Source organism: Oryctolagus cuniculus, chromosome 9 (genome assembly GCF_051225735.1).
Source record: "Oryctolagus cuniculus isolate XC-2025 breed Fujian yellow rabbit chromosome 9, ASM5122573v1, whole genome shotgun sequence".
Taxonomy (NCBI): Eukaryota; Metazoa; Chordata; class Mammalia; order Lagomorpha; family Leporidae; genus Oryctolagus; species Oryctolagus cuniculus.
The window spans coordinates 60392876-60411689 of NC_142875.1; the positions used below are offsets into that span (position 1 = coordinate 60392876).

At 42.5% G+C, this 18814-nt stretch overlaps 1 protein-coding gene and 1 non-coding gene across 5 annotated transcripts in view; both read right to left on the reverse strand.

Moving 5' to 3' along the window:
- The window catches only part of ELF1 (E74 like ETS transcription factor 1), a 116910-nt gene that overhangs the window by 97916 nt on the left and 180 nt on the right, over window positions 1–18814 (reverse strand). The window lies entirely within an intron of this gene.
- Window positions 18716–18787, reverse strand: TRNAE-UUC (transfer RNA glutamic acid (anticodon UUC)). The gene has a single exon. It is a non-coding gene; the product is annotated as a tRNA-Glu (tRNA).

Consider the following 18814-nt stretch of genomic DNA (forward strand, 5'->3'; position numbering starts at 1 on the left):
ACTATAAGACACACTTTAAAATTAGAAAGAGACATTGACACAGAGTGGGAGAACAAAAAAGCAAATAAACAAACAAAAAAACCCAAATATTCCCAATAGATTAGAACTGATTATTCAAAAGCAGCCCTTTCCTTTATGCTTTGGTCTTCTATCCTTTTCAGGCCTTTACTTACACAGCCTCTTTTCCTAATTAGGAAGAAGCTGGTAAAAGTTCCAATTAAAAGGAATATTTAACTTAAGAGATTTAGTCTATAGGCTTTATTTATTCAACTTTCTTAACGCCATATAGATGAACATTCAATGCCTTTTCTGAGTGCATGATGGACTATAAGGAAAAAGTAAACGTTCTAGCTACAACTGAACTCTGCTGCTCTTCTATACTTGAAGTCATATCACTGGCCAAATGAACTTTAAAACCTGAAAGTGTTTTATTTATTTATTTATTTATTTTTGACAGCAGAGTGGACAGTGAGAGAGAGAGAGAGAAAGGTCTTACTTTTCCATTGGTTCACCCCACAGTGGCCCCTGCAGCTGGTGCGCAGGACGCCAGGAGCCAGGTGCTTCTCTTGGTCTCCCATGCAGGTGCAGGGCCCAAGGACTTGGGCCATTCTCCACTGTACTCCAGGGCCACAGCAGAGAGCTGGCCTGGAAGAGGAGCAACCGGGACAGAATTCGGCGCCCTGACCGGGACTAGAACCCGGTGTGCCGGCGCCACAGGCGGAGGATTAGCCTAGTGAGCCGCGGCACCGGCCAAAACCTGAAAGTGTTTTAGATTTACAACCATTTTAGAAAACATTTTCTTTTTTAAAAAGTAGTAAATGATTTCATTATAAAACTTGTGCCACTAATTGATCATTCAGTTTTCTAAAAAACACAAATACAAGAATAAGATAGAGCCATATGAGACTCACTAGCCCTTGCAGGACAGGAAGATGCCCTGGGCAGGGAGCTTGCAACTGTTTTCTCATCTACAGCTGAGCTTCCACATTCTAGGGTTCCATGTTGTCATCTTGTACAAGGCAAAGGAAACTGGTTAGAAGATTCATATACAAGAAAGTCACAATAACTTTAAAGCCATCTGATGCTAATGGCTTGTGTATTCTAGTCTGCAACTCTGCAACTCAAACCATACCAAGAAAGCACTGCCAAATACCTACTCCCAGCTACTGCCATTATGCTTTGAAATCATCTTTGGGACTGGTGATCTTTATTCACTACAGCTTACATCCCAGGGCACGTACCCTAAAAGCCATCTGCAGTCTCCACATTCAAGTAGGAGTTTGCTTCAGGGCGACCAATGTTGTTGCAGTGTGTTTTTTTGTTTGTTTGTTTTTATCTCTGGGTTGTCTACCAATGTCAGGCTCTTATAAAGCCTGGTCAATGGCAGCACAATGCAGGGGAACACACAGTCAACTTCCCCACCGCCAAACAACTCCCTGTTCAATTCCAGACACTGCTCCATAGCCAAGGCTGAAATACTGAGACCAGTGATGACTGTGGCCCATCTTCATTTTGAAGTTGTTCTCTTATACAACCGAATCTACTCCTTCACCGTAACTAAATGGAGCTTTCCAAAGGTGTCAGGCACATTCTCGGGAGGCATCCTGGGATAGAGCTGCAGGCTCCTGGCTTTCAAGCTCTGCAGGGGGTGCTGGCTCGGCTTCTTTCTTCTGGGCCGCTAGGAACTCCTGAATTGTCCATTCAGTCTGGGGTCTGAAGATGTGGCTCAGTTTTGGACCCACTAGCTGAGAAATAATCCTGTCTACTCCAGCTTCCAACATCCCTGACCAAATACCACAGTCGGCTTTCACAACTGGTTCTCGTTCATCGTAGGATTCCACTCTTACCCAGGTGGCTTGACACAAAATTATGCACTCAGGTTTTGGGAGGCTGATTTGGTGACCACGTGGGCCACAGACCCCAGCTCTTGAGCTGGTCCACGATGAGAGCGATGAGTTGCGGGTCTCCAGGAAGCAGCAAGGATGGGGTGAAAGGCCGACGCTCTCGCCACTCCCCATCTTCCCTTCCTCCCCCAAATCACTTGCTGCCCCAGTAGAGGCCCAGGCCTGCTCTGCCGCCACCCATAAAACACCCATTCCCCCCTCACCGCCTCCACGCTTGCACCCAAGACTTGTGGGGGATGCTAAATATGCAACAAAGGTGTGGCAGACGTGGCAGAAGTGAAGGAAACAGAGGCAGAGGTGGTGGAGACCTGCAAAGAAAGCAGGTTCTGAGGCTGCAGAGACAGTAGCAGAGGCAGCAGAAATTGCAAGAAATATTTCTTATGGACATATAATATGCTAAGTATTTTAATTTAATTTCTATCTCCATGTCTTGCTCCTGAACTCCATGTTTTATCAAATGTCCAGCTGTCTTCTCAAATTTAACATATCCAAACCTTAATTTCTGATCTTCCCTCCAAAACAAAACCTACTCTGCCCACAGCCTTTGCCATTAATCGTGGACCAAAAGCCTTGACTGATTGTTTTCTGTCATATACCCATATGGTGACTATAGTTAATGTTATATTTTTATTTTTTATAGAAAACTTTTATTTAATATAAATTTCATAAGAACTTTTGGATTACAGCGGTTCTTATCTCCTTTCCTGCCCTCCCATTCCACCTCCTACTTCCTCTCCCATCCCATTCTTCATTAAGATTTGTTTTAATTATCTTTATATACAGAAGATCAACTCTATACTAAGCAAAGATTTCAAAAGTTTGAACCCCCCCACACACACAACATATAAAGTACTGTTTGAAGACTAGTTTTACCGTTAATTCTCATAGTACAACACATTAAGGACAGAGGTCCTACATGGGGAGCAAGTGTACAGTGACTCCTGTTGCTGATTTAACAATTGATGTCAGTGATCACCCAAGGCTCTTGTCATGAGCTGCCAAGACTATGGAAGCCTCTTGAGTCTACCAACTCTGACATTATTTAGACAAAGCCGTAATCAGAGTGGAAGTTCTCTCCTCCCTTCAGAGAAAGACACCTCCTTCTTTGATGGCCCCTTCTTTCCACGGGATCTCACTCACAGAGATCTAGCAGTCATTTGGGGTGTGAACCAACGGAAGGACGACCTTTCTCTCTCTGTCTCTCTCTCACTGTCTAACTCCGCCTGCAAAAAAAAAAAAAAAAAAAAAAAAGGATTTGAAAGTCAGAGTTACAGAGAGAAGAGAGGCAGAGAGAGGTCTTCCAGCTGCTGGTTCACTCCCCAACTGGCCGCAACGGTCGGAGCTTTGCCCATCCGAAGCCGGGAGCCAGGAGCTTCCTCCGGGTCTCCCACGCGGGTGCAGGGGCCCAAGGACTTGGGCCATATTCTACTGCTTTCCCAGGCCATAGCAGAGAGCTGGATCGGAAGTGGAGCAGCTGGGACTTGAACCGGCATGCATATAGGATGCTGGTGCTTCAGGCCAGGGTGTTAACCCTCTGCACCATAGCGATGGCCCCCCTTTTTAGTATTTTCTTTTTCTACTTAATACCATTGGTTGAACTCTTTACTTAACACAAGTATTCTTGGGTGTTTAAATCCAATTGAAAATTGATTCCTGTTAAAAATAAGAGTGGGAATAAGAGAGAGAGAGGAATGTTCTATTTTTGAAAAGTGAAAAAAGGATTTGTTCTTTTTTTTTTTTTAAAGATTTATTTATTTGAAAGTCAGAGTTACAGAGAGGCAGAGGCAGAGAGAGACAGAGAAGTCTTCCATCCACTGGTTCACTCCATAAATGGATGGAACGCCAAAGCTGGGCCGATCCAAAGCCAGGAGCCAGGAGCTTTATCCAGGTCTCCTATGCGGGTGAAAGGGCCCAAAGACTTGAATCATCCTCTACTGTTCTCCCAGGCCATAGCAGAGAACTGGATTGGAAGTGTAGCAGCTGGGACTTGAACCGGTGCCCATATGGGATGCCAGCATCGCAGGCGGTAGCTTTACCCGCTATCTCACAGCATCAGCCCCGGTTTATAGTCTCACCAAATAACACTAACTATTGGAGCAGGTATTGTAGCACAGTGAATTAGTTTGCCACTTGGATACTTGCATCTCATATCAGAGTGCTGGTTGGAGTGCTGCCTAGTTCACTTCCTTTTTTTTTTTTTTTTTTTTTTAACAGGCAGAGTGGACAATGAGAGAGAGAGAGACAGAGAGGAAGGTCTTCCTTTGCCATTGGTTCACCCTCCAATGGCTGCTGCGGCGCTGCGGCCGGCGCACCGCGCTGATTTGAAGCCAGGAGGTACTTCTCCTGGTCTCCCATGCGGGTGCAGGGCCCAAGCACTTGGGCCATCCTCCACTGCACTCCCTGGCCACAGCAGAGAGCTGGCCTGGAAGAGGGGCAACTGGGACAGAATCCGGTGCCCTGACCGGGACTAGAACCCGGTATGCCAGCACCGTAAGGCGGAGGATTAGCCTAGTGAGCCATGGCGCCGGCCTCGTCCACTTCTGATTCAGTTCCTGCTAATGTGCCTGGGAAGGCAGCAGTTGATGGCTCCAGTACGTGAGTTGCTGCCACCCATGTAGGAGATCCAGATAGAGTTCCTGGCTCCCTGTTCCAACCTGGTCCAGTCCTGGCTATTACAGCCATTAGGGAAGCAAACCTACGGATGGAAGAGACCTCTTCTCTCTCATTCTCTGCCTTTCAAATAAATAATCTTCTAAAAAATCTTTTAAAATGGTAATTAGGGGTCGGTGTTGTGGCAGAGCTGGTAAAGCCACAGCCTACAACACCAGCATCCCACATGAATGCCAGTTTGCTTTCCAGCTACTCCATTTCTGATCCAGCTCTCTGCTAATGTTCTGGGAAAGCAGCAGAAGATGGCCCAAATGTTTGAGCCCCTGCCACCAACGTGAGAGACCAGGATAAAGCTCCTGGCTTTGGTCTGGCCCAGTGTTGGCCACTACAGCTATCTAGGGAGTGAACCAGTGAATAGAAGATCTCCGTCTGTTTCTCTCTCTCTCTCTCTCTCTCTCTCTCCACACACACACACACACACACATTTATAACTTTCAAAATAAATAAATATTTTTAAAAATATTAACAATGTGAGGTAATGTCTTATTAATTAGCTAGATTTAAGTAAATGCACAATATGTATATATATTTTAAAACATCCTGTTGCACACCATAAATACATGATTTTTCAAAATAAATCTTTAAAATATATTGATTCAATTGTCAAGTCATATACAGAACCCCGTAACCAATCATCTTCATTGCTAGTAGTGTGCTCTAAACCACAGTCATCTCTTACCTACCTGTACCACTGCATTACTTTAAACAGCCTTCCTGGTTCTATCCCTCTCTCCTCCTTTAACTAGATTTCAAAATAGCATCCAGAGGTAACCTATTTAAATCAGCAACTCCTGTGCTTCAAAACTCCCACAGCTCTTTTACATGCAAAATAAATGTCTTTATAATTGCTTAACAGAACTTGAGATCTTACCCTGGTCCTCACCTCTGTGATTGTTATCTCTTACTAATTCCTGTTTGTCCCCTCTCTTCTAGTCACTCTGACCTGTCACTGCTGTTCCACGAACACATCAAGCAGTCTTCTGCATTAGGTCTTTGCACAGGTTGTTCTCACTGCTCTGGAAGCTTTTCTGTTAAATAGCCACATGGCTAACTCCTTTACTTAACTGTAGAAAACTGGTGCAGCAAACACATTTGTCAAAACTCAAATTCTTTATATTAAATAAAGTTCTTAATCCACTTAAAATGAAAACCAAAAATCACAGGCAATCTTTTGTAGATATGTAAGAAAGAAAACACAATACAGAACTGCAACAATTGGTACATTCTCAAAGAAAATGTCCTTGGAGCTTTCATCAAAAGATTGGCCAATAAACATCCAATTCTATGTTTTAAAATAAAATATTTTTTAAAAAATTTATTTGACAGATAGAGTTAGACAGTGAGATAGAGAGACAGAAAGGTCTTCCTTCCGTTGGTTCACCCTGCAAATGGCCACTACGGGTGGAGCTACGCCCATCCGAAGCCAGGAGCCAGGTACTTCCTCCTGGTCTCCCACACTAGTGCAGGCGCCCAAGCACTTGGGCCATCTTCCACTGCCCACCGGGCCACAGCAGAGAGCTGGACTAGAAGAGGAGCAGCCAGGACTAGAACCAGGTACCCATATGGGATGCTGGCGCTGCAGGCGGAGGATTAGCCAAGTGAGCCACGGCGCCGGCCCCAAAATAAAATGTGTAAGGTAAAAAAGATTCATGTATTTAGTTTCAAATAAATTTTATCTTGAAAAAAAAAAAAAAACTGAAATACTGAATCACTAGTCAAAGATATGCTCAAATATTTAGGCTGAAATACTAACATCTACAATTTAACTAGAATAAAAAAGATGATAAAGTATCATAAAATATTAGTGGCAAAAGCTAAGTGGTGTATATATGCATGCTCATCATAAAATTTCACCTCTGCTGTGCACATAAAAACTTTCAGAACAAAACACAGAATTGGCGGGGGGGGAGAAAACCACTATTAATTGAACCAACTACTCCAAAAGAAATACAGGCACAGGTAATGAATAGGCAGTTCACAAAAGAAATGTAGCCAAATGCAGCTAAACACAAAAAAAGTTTATTCCTAAAATTTCAGAACAGAAAAACAATACCATTTTCATCTATGAAATTAGCAAAGATTCTAATGATTAAAGAGGTTGTAGGGGAAACAATGTTCTCAAATTTAGCTCACAAGACTTAAAAGTTATCTTTCATAATCAAAAGGCCTTAAAGTATATTTATCTTTAACTCAGCAGTTTCAGTCCTAGGAATTTATTCTAACAACATAAAAACATAGCAAAGATGTAGATAGATATTCAGTGCAACACCCTTTAAAACAGTAAAAAAACTATTACATAAATAAGGAAACACTATTATATAAGTAAGATGTTACAGAAACTATGTTCCATTGTAGGGAATGCACTATTATTCAGTTGCCAAAAATAATTAGCTAAACAAAATGGTATAAATAAGGGAAAAATATCCAAAACATATATGAAATATCCAAGTTACAAAAAAAAGTACATGTAAGTGCACAATCAACTTACACTTTCATGATCTACATTCCAATATCAGAAATAATGAACTAAAAATTATCAGCACTTTACTTACTAAGATTTTTATGGTTTACATTATTTGAAAGGAATGGAGGGAGAAAGGGGAGTAGGGGAAGGAAGGGAGGTAGAGAGGTAAAGAGAGTCCCATCCACTGATCCACTCGCCAAAGGCCAGAGCTAAGACCTCAATCCAAGTCTCCAATTTAGGTGGCACGGCCATCACCTGCTGCCTCCCAGGGTAAATATTAGCAGAAAGCACTTTAGCAGGAAACTAGAATCAGGAGTGGAGCCAGGGCTCAAATCCAGGTACTTCTAATCCAGTTCCTTCTAGTGCACCTGGGAAAGCAGGGAAGGATGGCCCAAGTCCTTGGGCCCCTGCACCCACAAAGGAGACACAGAGGAAGCTCCTGGTTCCTGGCTTCCAACCAGTCCAGCTCCAGCCACTGTGGCCATTTGGGGAGTGAACCAGCGGATGGAAGATTTCTCTGTCTCTTGTTTTCTCTTCTCTCTCTATAACTCCATACTCCCTAGTTTTAAACCCATGAATATATGCCCACTCTGCTTAAAAACAAAAATTAAAATCCTTATCATACCTTTATATGATGATACCTGGCAGTCTCATCTCCCATCACATCTTACTTTCTACATTACAGCCCTCCAAAGTTTCCACTTTCCAAGTATCCCTTTCCTGCTGCACAGGAAAGGGATTTAAAAATTTATTTGATTTTAAAAGGATTTTACAATTTATTTGAAAGTCAGAGTTACACAGAGAGAGGAGAGGCGCAGAGAGAGGCAGAGGCAGAGGCAGAGGCAGAGAGAGAGAGAGAGAGAGAGGTCTTCCATCCGATGGTTCACTCCCCAAATGGCCACAACGGCCAGAGCTGTAGAGCTGTACCGATAGGAAGCCAGGAGCCTCCCCCGGAGGCTTCCTCTCCCTTCCTCTTCCTCTCCCCCCTTCCTCTTCCTCTCCCTTCCCATCTGCCCACCCCTTTCATCTCTCAAGGCTTACTTATTCAGGTCTCTATTTAAATGTCATTTCCCCAGGGAAAGCTTCTCAATCCTGTCCTTCCCATCTTCTGGTTAGGAATGCACCCACTGTACATAAAACACTTCGGCATAATTTCTAATAGTTCAATCAATGTCTATCTCCCAGCTAAACTGTGAACTTCATGAAGATCTTGTATATTTTTTTCACTGTCAGATCTTCAATACCTAATACTCAAATACTGGCAAAAGTAGTAACTTCATCTCGTTACAGAGGGATTTGCATTCAGAAATAATTTCTGTGCAGACACAACTTCAAATTTGCTTTTCAATTTTTTTGAGTTAAAATATACATAAAATGTACGATCTTAAGTGTGTAATTCCATAACATTAAGTACACATTTTTATGCAACAAATCTGCAGAACTGAAATTGTATCCATTATACAACTACTCCTTCTCACCTATCCCCAAACTGAAACTGTATCCATTAAACAACTACTCGCTGTCACCTATCCCCAAGGTCCTGGCAACACTAATTTTACTTTCTGTCTCTTTGAATCTAACTTTTCTAGGGACCTCATATAAGCTGAATCTATCTTTTTGTGACTGGTTCATTTCACTTGACTTGATACCCTTAAGGTTCATCTATGTTGTTAAATTTGTCTGAATTTCTTTCCTTAAAGTTAAATAATATTCCACTGTTATGTACATAGACTGTTTTATTAATCAATCTGTCCATTGATGGAAACACTTGGGTTGCTTCCATTTTTTCGCCACAATAATCTATGAGTGTGAGTGAGTGCACAAATCTATTTGAGACCCCACTTTCAATTCCTTTGAGTATGCACTCATAAGTGGAACTACTAGATTATGAGAGATCTTCAAAAAGTTGTTGGAAAATGACCATTCTGAAAGGATTATGTGTGGACTTCAAAACTGTTCTGTGCCAAAATAAATGCTAGCTCCTGTCTAAGAACTTTATGAAGAATCCTCATATATGGTAGCTCTATTTCTAATTTTTTGGGAAACTAACAGTCTTCCATAGCAGCTGTACCATTTTTACATCCTTCCAACTGTGCATGAGGGTTTCAACATCTCCACATCCTCACCAACACTTGTTATTTTCTGGTTTTTTTTTTTTTCCTAAGAGTAGCCATCTTAGAAGAGTGAGGTGAGGGGACTGTATATACTGGCATTCCATATGGGCAACAGTTCGAGTCCAGGCTGCTCTTTTTCCAATCCAGCTCCCTGTTAATACAGTTGGGAAAGTGGCAAAGGCCTATGTACTTGGTCCCCTGCACCCACACAGGGGATCCAGATGAAGTTCCTGGCTCCTAGCTTCAGCATGGCCCAGCCTTGGCTGTGCAGCCATTTGGGGAGTGAACCACAGGATGGTTCACAGGATGCATCTGCCTCTCCCTCTCTGCCTTTCAAATAAATAAATAAATAAATATTTAAGGAAAAAAGAGTGTGAAGTGATAAATTTGCTTTTATAGAAATTTTACATACTTTTTCCTATAAACTCACGGTAAAAAGCCTCTATAAATATGCTCCAGAACTAACAAAAGCCATTCGAGAATTGACAATGCAAAAAAAAAAAAAAAAAAAAAGGACCGGTCTTCCAAAACAGAATGTTAAGGGACAGCAAAATTGGAGTTCATGTGAAATGGCATAAATACAAGGGAGAATAAAGAAAAAGGCATGGCCACTCAAGTCTGAAATGTGCTGAGGCCTCCTGCCTGCTTAGAGTTCTAAATCCTGAAGCCTACTTTTTGTCTCCCATCAGGATACTCCCCTTCACTCCCACCCGGCACCTACTTGCTGAACACTTTCCTCTATCAACTTTCCTGTGATGGTACCTTTCCTGTCACATCCTTTCTTTCTGCTTCAGCTTTCCAAAGTTGGTCAGTACCTGCCCTATTCAGTGGATGATTCATTGGCAGAGCTCCCCCTTCCTAGCTAACAGGGTCTTCTGTGTCCTTTGTCATGGTCGCTATTTGTGACAAACATGTGTTAGGGGGCCGGTGCTGAGCCTCACTTGGTTAATCCTCCGCCTGCGGCGCTGGCATCCTTTATGGGCGCCGGGTTCTAGTCCTGGTTGCTCCTCTTACAGTCCAGCTCTCTGCTGTGGCCCAGGAGGGCAGTGGAGGATGGCCCAAGTGTTGGGCCCCCTGCACCTGCACGGGAGACCAGGAAGAATCACCTGGCTCCTGGCTTTGGATTGGCGCAGCGCCGGCCTTAGTGGCCATTTGGGGAGTGAACCAACGGAAGGAAAACCTTTCTCTCTGTCTCTCTCTCTCATTGTCTATAACTCTACCTGTCAAATTAAAAAAAAAAAAATGTACGTTAGAAGAGCTGGGGTCAAACAAATGTCATCACAAAGTTGGAAGGTTGAAGCAAACATCTGATTAAACCTGGAAACAGATACAAGGCTTCACAGGAAGCAATGTATCAACAGATGCTAAATCAAAATTGTATCCTGGTCTCCAAATCCTGAATCCAGAAGAGATTGTAACTAAATTGAAAGGTTAAACTAAAAATAATTTAGGATAATTTAAAAGGACTCTCTGGATCTAGAAGTCACTAGGATAAGTGGGATATAAAATAAAATAATAAAGTTTTAAATCAAGGGATTTTAGCAGTGAATAGTTTGCATTCAAAAATTAAAAGGTCTATTAAAATTCACAGTCACACAACTTATCAAACAGTTGTTACTGTTTTATCAAAGTTCAAATAGTCTATGTTAGAATTACTCTTCAGGGCCATCAAAGAAGGAGGTATCTTTCTTTGAAGGGAGGAGAGAATTTCCACTTTGATTATGGCCCTGTCTAAATAATGTTAGAGTATATAAAGATAATTAAAATGAATCTTGAATAATGGGATGGGAGAGGGAGCAGGAGGTGGGACAGTTTAGGAGTGGGAGGGCGGGTATGGGGGGGAAGAACCTCTATAATCCAAAAGTTGAACTTATGCAATTTGTATTTATTAATAAAAGCTTTCTGTTTAAAAAAATAATTACTCTTCAGGGGCTGGTGCTGTGGTACAGCCTCCATCTACAGCGCCAGCATCCCATATGGGCTCCAGTTCGAGTCCCAGCTGCTCTACTTCTGATCCAGCTCCCTGCTATTGTGCCTGGGAAAGCAGCAGAGATTCCCTGCACCCATGTGCAAGACTTGGAAGAAGCTCCAGGCTCCTGGCTTCCCATCAGCCCAGCTCTGGTTGTTACAGCCATTTGGAGAGTGAACCAGCAAATGGAAGACCTCTCTCTCTCTCTCTTTGCTACTCTCTGTGCCTTTCAAATAATCTTAGAGAAAGAGAGAGAGAGAGAATTACTTCTCAAATAACAAAATACCTTATAATTTACATTTGTGAAAATGAGTCCAGGTGGGAAAAGTAAAAGGGAACATTATCATTAATCGTAAAATTGTCACCATTGTAGCATGAAAACATAGATACTGTGTGATAATAGTTTCTTAAGTATAGGTTAAATGTTAAACTAAAAATTTTCTTTGTATGAATCCAATGTTATTTAGTTTTAGAAAGGATTGATAGCGGGCCGGCACTGTGGCCCGGTGCTGTGGCGCAGTGGGTTAACACCCTGGCTTAAAGCGCTGGCATCCCATATGGGTGCCAGTTCGAGACCTGGCTGCTCCACTTCCTGTCCAGCTCTCTGCTATGGCCCAGGATAGCAGTGGAAGATGGCCCAAGTCCTCAGGCCCCTGCACCCACGTGGAAGACGGTGAAGAAGCTCCAGGCTCCTGGCTTCGGATTGGCGCAGCTCCAGCCATTGCGGCCAATTGGGGAGTGAACCATCGGATGGAAGACCTCTCTCTCTCTCTCTGCCTCTCCTCTCTCTGTGTAACTCTGACTTTCAAATAAATAAATAAATCTTAAAAAAAAAAAAAGGATAGCAAAACCAGTCAACGATTTTACAAAGCACAAATATACCTCTAACCTTATTTGCTCTTCATGTACAACACCTAGGAAAGAACAGATCATCAAGCATTTTTTTTAATTTTTATTTTATTTTATTTTGACAGGCAGAGTAGATAGTGAGAGAGAGAGAGAGAGAGAGAGAGAGAGAGAAAGAAAGGTCTTCCTTTTGCCGTTGGTTCACCCTCCAATGGCCACGATCCGAAGGCAGGAGCAAGGTGCTTCTCCTGGTCTCCCATGGGGTGCAGGGCCCAAGCACTTGGGCCATCCTCCACTGTACTCCCGGGCCACAGCAGAGAGCTGGCTTGAAAGAGGGGCAACTGGGACAGAATCCGGCGCCCTGACCGGGACTAGAACCCGGTATGCCGGTGCTGCAGTTGGAGGATTAGCCTATTGAGCCGCGGCACCGGCCCATCAAGCATTTTGAAAGTTATTTTTCTCAAGTTATCTGACAGTGAACCTTGTGAATCTGTATAAACATTTGTATTTTCATCTGTGTACCTGTTATAATTACACACTATATGTTGACGCAGAATATAAAATATACCCATAGCAAAATATATTTCTGGAAAGTCACCCATAGTCTCATATATTTACTCTGAAAAAGTTAGATAAAATCAAGCACATACAGTTTATTATTATGTATGTATCATAGTATAGTTTTTAGAAAAACTCAGAGAAATACTTAAATATTTTAAATAACTGACATTATATTTGACAATTACTCTATCATCAAAAGGTGAGGTCCCTAAAATATCAGGTAGCGTAGAGGCTAGGGATTCAATTCCATCGCCCTCCTCTGCTTGGATATCACAGTTCTTAAAGAACGCACAACTGACACTTTCACCCACTTCTGCTTTATTGGTGACAGAAATTTTAAGCACTAAATAGTAGCAGCCCCACCCCTCCTGACACCTCAGGAAATTCAAGTATGTACTCCATTTATGACACTATAGGCTGTAAACAGCTCATCTACTTGGAAAATTTTATTTTGTAGAAGCCAAGACTGAACCATTTCCTGAGTTGCAGACAGTAAATAAGTCTTTCAGAATCATTTTGATTTAGGTTATTTTACCACTGTTTAATTCATGAGCAGAATGTGCTATATATAAGTAACACATAGCATAATCCAAACATATTTTACATGAACACAATTCATCAAAGCATGGAGAATTTTTTTAAAGATTTATGTATTTATTTGAAATGCAGAGTTACAGAGAGGCAGAGGCAGGGGCAGGGGCAGAGGCAGAGAGAGAGAGACAGTCTTCCACCCACTGGTTCACTCCCCAAATGGAGAGAAAGAGAAAGAGAGTGGTCTTCCATCCGCTGGTTCACTCCACAATTGTCTACAGTTGCCCGAGCTGGGCTGATCCAAAGCCAGGAGCCAGGAGCTTCTTCTGGGTTTCCCACATAAGTGCAGGGACCCAAGGACTTGCTTCATCTTCTACTGCTTTTCCAGGTCATAGCAGAGAGCTCCATCAGAAGTGAAGCAAGGGCCGGTGCTGTGAGGTAGCGGGTTAAGCCGCAACCTGCATCTCAAATGGGCTGCGGTTCAAGACCCAGCTCCTCCATTTCCAATCCAGCTCTCTGCTAATGGCCTGAGAAAGCAGTGGAAGAAGGCCCAAGTCCTTGGGCCCCTGCACCTGCATGGGAAGACACAGAGGAGGCTCCTGGCTCCTGGCTTTGGATCAGCACAGCTCGGGCAACTGTAGACAATTGTGGAGTGAACCAGCGGATGGAAGACCACTCTCTTTCTCTTTCTCTCTCTCTCTCTGTAATTCTGACTTTCAAATAAATAAATAAATCTTGAAAAAAAAAAAAAAGCAGAACAGCCGGGACTTGAACTTGAACCGGCACCCATGTGGGATGCCAGTACTACAGGCAGCCGCTACACCACAGCGCTGGCTCCTGGGAGAATTTTTAATAACTACAACCAATTCCACACACAGACAAAAAATGAGGATAATAATCCATATTCAGGGGCTACCACCGTGTTTTATGGGTGACACTTCAGCCTGTGACGCCGGCTGCTCTACGTCCAACACAGCTTCCTGTGGTGGCCTGGGAAAGCAGCAGATGATGGCCCAGGTGCTTGGGCCTCTATACCCATGTGAGAGACCCACAAGAAGCCCCTGGCTCTTGGCTTTGGCCTGGCTCCACCTTGGGTGTTGCAGCCATTTGGGGAGTAAACCAGAGATGGAAGATTGATCTCTTTCCCTCTTTCAGGTAAATAAATAAATCTTTTTTAAAAATTTTTTTGCTTAGCCAAAAAAGAGGCAGTTTTCACATACTTCAAGAAATTTAACTCTCAAGGACAATACCATACTTATCATAAAACAAGATGAAAAGATCAGTACAATGGGAAAAAATATTTCACAATAGGCTTACATGCTACAATATTTTTTAAAAAACAAACGCTTTTATATAATATTTCTGGAGCAAAGAAAGATACCATTTAAAATGCACTCCTAAGTTTCTACATAACATTTTTAAGCTACTGATTGTACGTTAGATTCTATTTAAAAGCCTAAGAGCTCAGAGAACAAACTAATTCCAAGCTTTTTATTTAATGAACACAACCACATACACCTACAAGAAGAACTATAGCCAGTTCTAAAATAATAAATTGCAAAAGAATAAAGCATTACTCTAATTCTGGAGGATTTTAATTATATTGTCCACAGGGTGGCAGTCTCACAGTCTTAATTTTGTTCCTGGATTCAATGCACAATTACAGTGTTCCAAAAACTATACACACTTACACATACATGTGGCAACAAACTTACTGTCTGACCAAACTGAAAACCAAAAATTACCTGTTCTCTCAAAAAAATTCAGATTTCTCTATTTTGTTTTTTTAGGTTTACTTGCTGACATCTAAAATTTTTACTTCAATGAACTTCTTACACCTGACCGTTCCTTTTTGTTCTGCTGCCATCACCCTATTTAGGCAGACACTAAACACAAGGAAAGCTATCAAGCTTTTAATATACTGCAAAAGACACTTGACCATGGTCAAAGTCTAACATAGGGAGAATAGAGAGCTGGAATAGGACTGGAAAGGTGGGAATGGACACTACAGATATCATCTTTACCATCCTCATATTGCACACTACCACCAAATTAACTTCATTAAACAATCATTACCAGAAAGCCCTTTTTCTAAGTTACTTAGCTTAACCCAAAATGCAAAGATTTACCTGTTTTGGACATCTCATATAAACGTGGTCTTTTATGCTCAGCTTCTTTCACTTAAGGTAATGTTCCTGAGTTTCATCCACATTGTAGTGTATTTCAGTATTTCATTTATTTTTATTGCCAAATAATAGTCCATTAACAGAAAAACCACATTTTATTTATTCAGTTACGAATCGATAGAAATTTGGTTGTTTCCAGATTTTGCCTATGAACAACGCTGCTATAAAAATTTGTATACAAATTTTGGTGCAGGTCCATATTTTCATTTCTCCTAGGTATATACTTAGCAATGGAAATGTTGGTCATATGGTAGGAACTTCCAAACTGTTTTCCAAAAGCAACTGTACCATTCAACATTTCTACCAGCTACATATAAGGGTCCAATTTCTTCACTATTGTTTGAACCCCATACAACAAGAACAATCCCATTACAGGAAGGAGTCACTAAAAAGTTCACAGAAAATGCACATTATGTATGAATTCCAAAATTTCTGTACCAAAATAAACTTACATTTCCATTAAAATTCCATTTTTCTACAAACTCTTTTGAGGTATCCTTGTAGAATATCCTTATCTTCATGGAACTTACATTCTAATATAACATGACAAGAAATAAAAACAAACAGGGTAATTTCAGAGAGTAAGGAAATGAAAAAATTGGGTAAAATAACCAGAAAGTAACCAAAGACAGAGTTTTCAGCTTGGGTGGTCAGTAAAGACTCGAGATGTTAAAAGTTGGAAGGGGAATAGAACAGGTAGATGAAACAGCAAGGAATAAAACTCTAAAACAGGAGTAAGCCTGGCATATTCAAAGTGCACAAAAGGAAGCCAGTGTCCCTAAAGTATAATAAACAGAATGGGTAGGAGATGAAGCAAGAAGAGGCCCACATAACATTGAGCCTCAAGGACCTTGGTAAAGTATAGATTTTAGCTCAAAATACCACAATCATTTAAATTAACACAGGTGTTCATCTCTACTAACATTTACTGAGTTTTCACATATCTCTGATTACACCTAGCAAATATTAAAAAGGTAAATATATTTAATTCGACTAATCACTACTCCGTGGTCCAAGAAAGCACCAAAAACATGACTTCCAATGTTGTTTTGGTGACAAGGCGAAAGTGTGTGTGTGTGTGTGTGTGTTTGAATCCTCACAAATTTATGACCTAGTCTTCCCCCATGTTAGGAACACAAGTATATCTTACTGAGAGTAATGAGCAGCACTGTATTACAATATAACAAAATTTTCAGTAAAAGAAGCCAGTAAGAATACAGTTACAGATCATTCTCATAATTTAAACCTAGACCTCATTCTTATAAACTGAATTCCAATTAACTAACTGTTTTTCTCCATTCTATTCATTAAAAGTGAACATTTAACTCCTAAACATAAAATCTATGGGCACAGAATATATTTCTACATTGTTTGAGTCTTTTAAAACAACATTTTTTCACATCTTCTATACTTGGGTTTTTCAAACAGGGAAAAAAGTGTTTTTAAAACCCTAGTAATATAAAAGGTCCCTGTTACCTAGTCAAAACTTACCAAGTTAAAAGTCCTTCCTACTTTCCCCAGCTGATCCTCCAGGCGCCCAGTGCTCCTGCCAAACCAGAATGCTCACCAGCCTCCCGCACTTGTACCCCCCCCCCCCACTTCAGATTTGTGATTCACATTCCCCAACAAGAGAAATCCAACCAGTTCTTCAAGGTCCAGAGCAAAACCATCATCTCTGTACTCCAGGAGCGCTAACCACTAGCAGACACTGTCCTACCATATTCTACTTGGTAAACGATTAGATGATCAGTTTACCCATACCCTACCACCATTTGTAATTACTGGATGCAGAGTTTAATATAGCACCCATTTTAGCACCATTTGGGACAGTATAATACTAGGTGATTACAAAACACAAGGTCAAAAGTTAAGACCTCTGTGGAGACAATAAAGGCAGAGACGTCTTCCCTTTCAATCTAATACTTCAGTAACTTGTTCTTCCTAGTAACATAGTGCTGCTCCTTATTGAAATGAAACTTTTACACTTTCATTACTTTCCATGATTTGCCCAACGATTCTAGCCACTCTGAGGTCTGTAATACCTTATCAAGAATTGTAGCTCTTCCTAAAGCCAGAGGGCAGAGAAGGTGAAAGATCTGCACAAGGTCACACAGCTAATCACCAGTCTCAAGATATGATTCCTTCCAGTATTCTATGCACTACCCACTAACGTGAAGAACCCAACATCAGTTAACTTCAAAAGCAGATGGCAGTGCCTGGCGTGTTAAGGGCTCGAATGTTTGCATCAACAGCATTTAAAATAGTAATTAATTTCTCATTACACAAATCGCATTCACGGACGATCTTCAAACCTATTACGCAGTTAAATCTACAAAACAGTCGGAACACATACTAACCACTGAAACTTCTGCTCTTAATAATGGCACCGCTCAGAAGCCCATCCGCAAGAGTCACTTTTTCCTTCTTCATTTGTCCCCAGGGGCCCGACAGACTAAACATTATAGCTGACCCTATTTTTCTAATTTCAACTGCATTTAAGATAACGCTTTTGTTTCATTTACGGCTCACGCTGCTGACACAGCTGCCCAGTCTTTGTAATAAACACAGGGCTTCTATATTTAAAAACACAGTGCAACTTTGTTATAACATCCCCTCCCCAGTCTCCGGCCAATTTTCTCTTGCAAGCCCCACCTCCACACCAGGATTTTTTAATTAGCGGCGCTCAAAACGTTGGCCCCTTTGGAAAGTCCATTTTCTTCCTTAAAGACGTCTCATCACAGTGGTATTTGCCTTCCCCGCAGCTCGTCGAGTGTTTCTCCAGGGGAGAGGGAAAAACATTGAACAGCCTCCCTTCCCCCAAGGCCTTCTCTAGGGGCGGGGGCACTTCTGAGCCTGTGCCCAGCGCCCGGTGTCAAGTCCAGGGACTCGGCAGGCCCGGCACGGGGTGCCGCGGGCACGCACGCGGCCGGCGGGGGTGCCCGGTGCGCGGGAGCCGCGGGAGGCGCACCGTGGTCGGGAGGGGCTCTCGTCCACACGGAGCCCACGGATGACACCGAGCGCTCCCAGCGAGGGCGCGGGCTGCTCGGGGACTCCCGGGGTAGGGGACGAACACGCCCCGCGCGTCCCGGGACCGATCGGAAGGGGGCGGCCGAGCAGGGTGTGGGCCGAGGGGGCGCCGGGAGGAGATAACGCGGGGCCGAGGTTAATCATCACCTCCCGGGCGTCTGGAAAAATACGGCGACCCGGGGCCGGCGGAGCAGCCCCGGAGAAAGCGAAACTCCCTTCGGATCTAGCAGCCTCAAGAGCCCGAGGCGGGAGAGGGACCCCAAGTGCACTCGTTCCTCCAAGGACCCGCGCTGCCCCCCAAAGTAGTAGCTCAGCTCCCGGCGCAACTAACACAAATTCATCTACACACGGGACAGGAAAACAGACACAGCCATTCAAAGTAAAATAAGTCAGTTTCCTAAACAGCTTCTCAAAAGAAAAACCAAAGGAAAAAAAATTCTACATTCCCATACCGGGAGTCGAACCCGGGCCGCCTGGGTGAAAACCAGGAATCCTAACCGCTAGACCATATGGGAAGTGCTGATGAGGGAACCACCGTAACC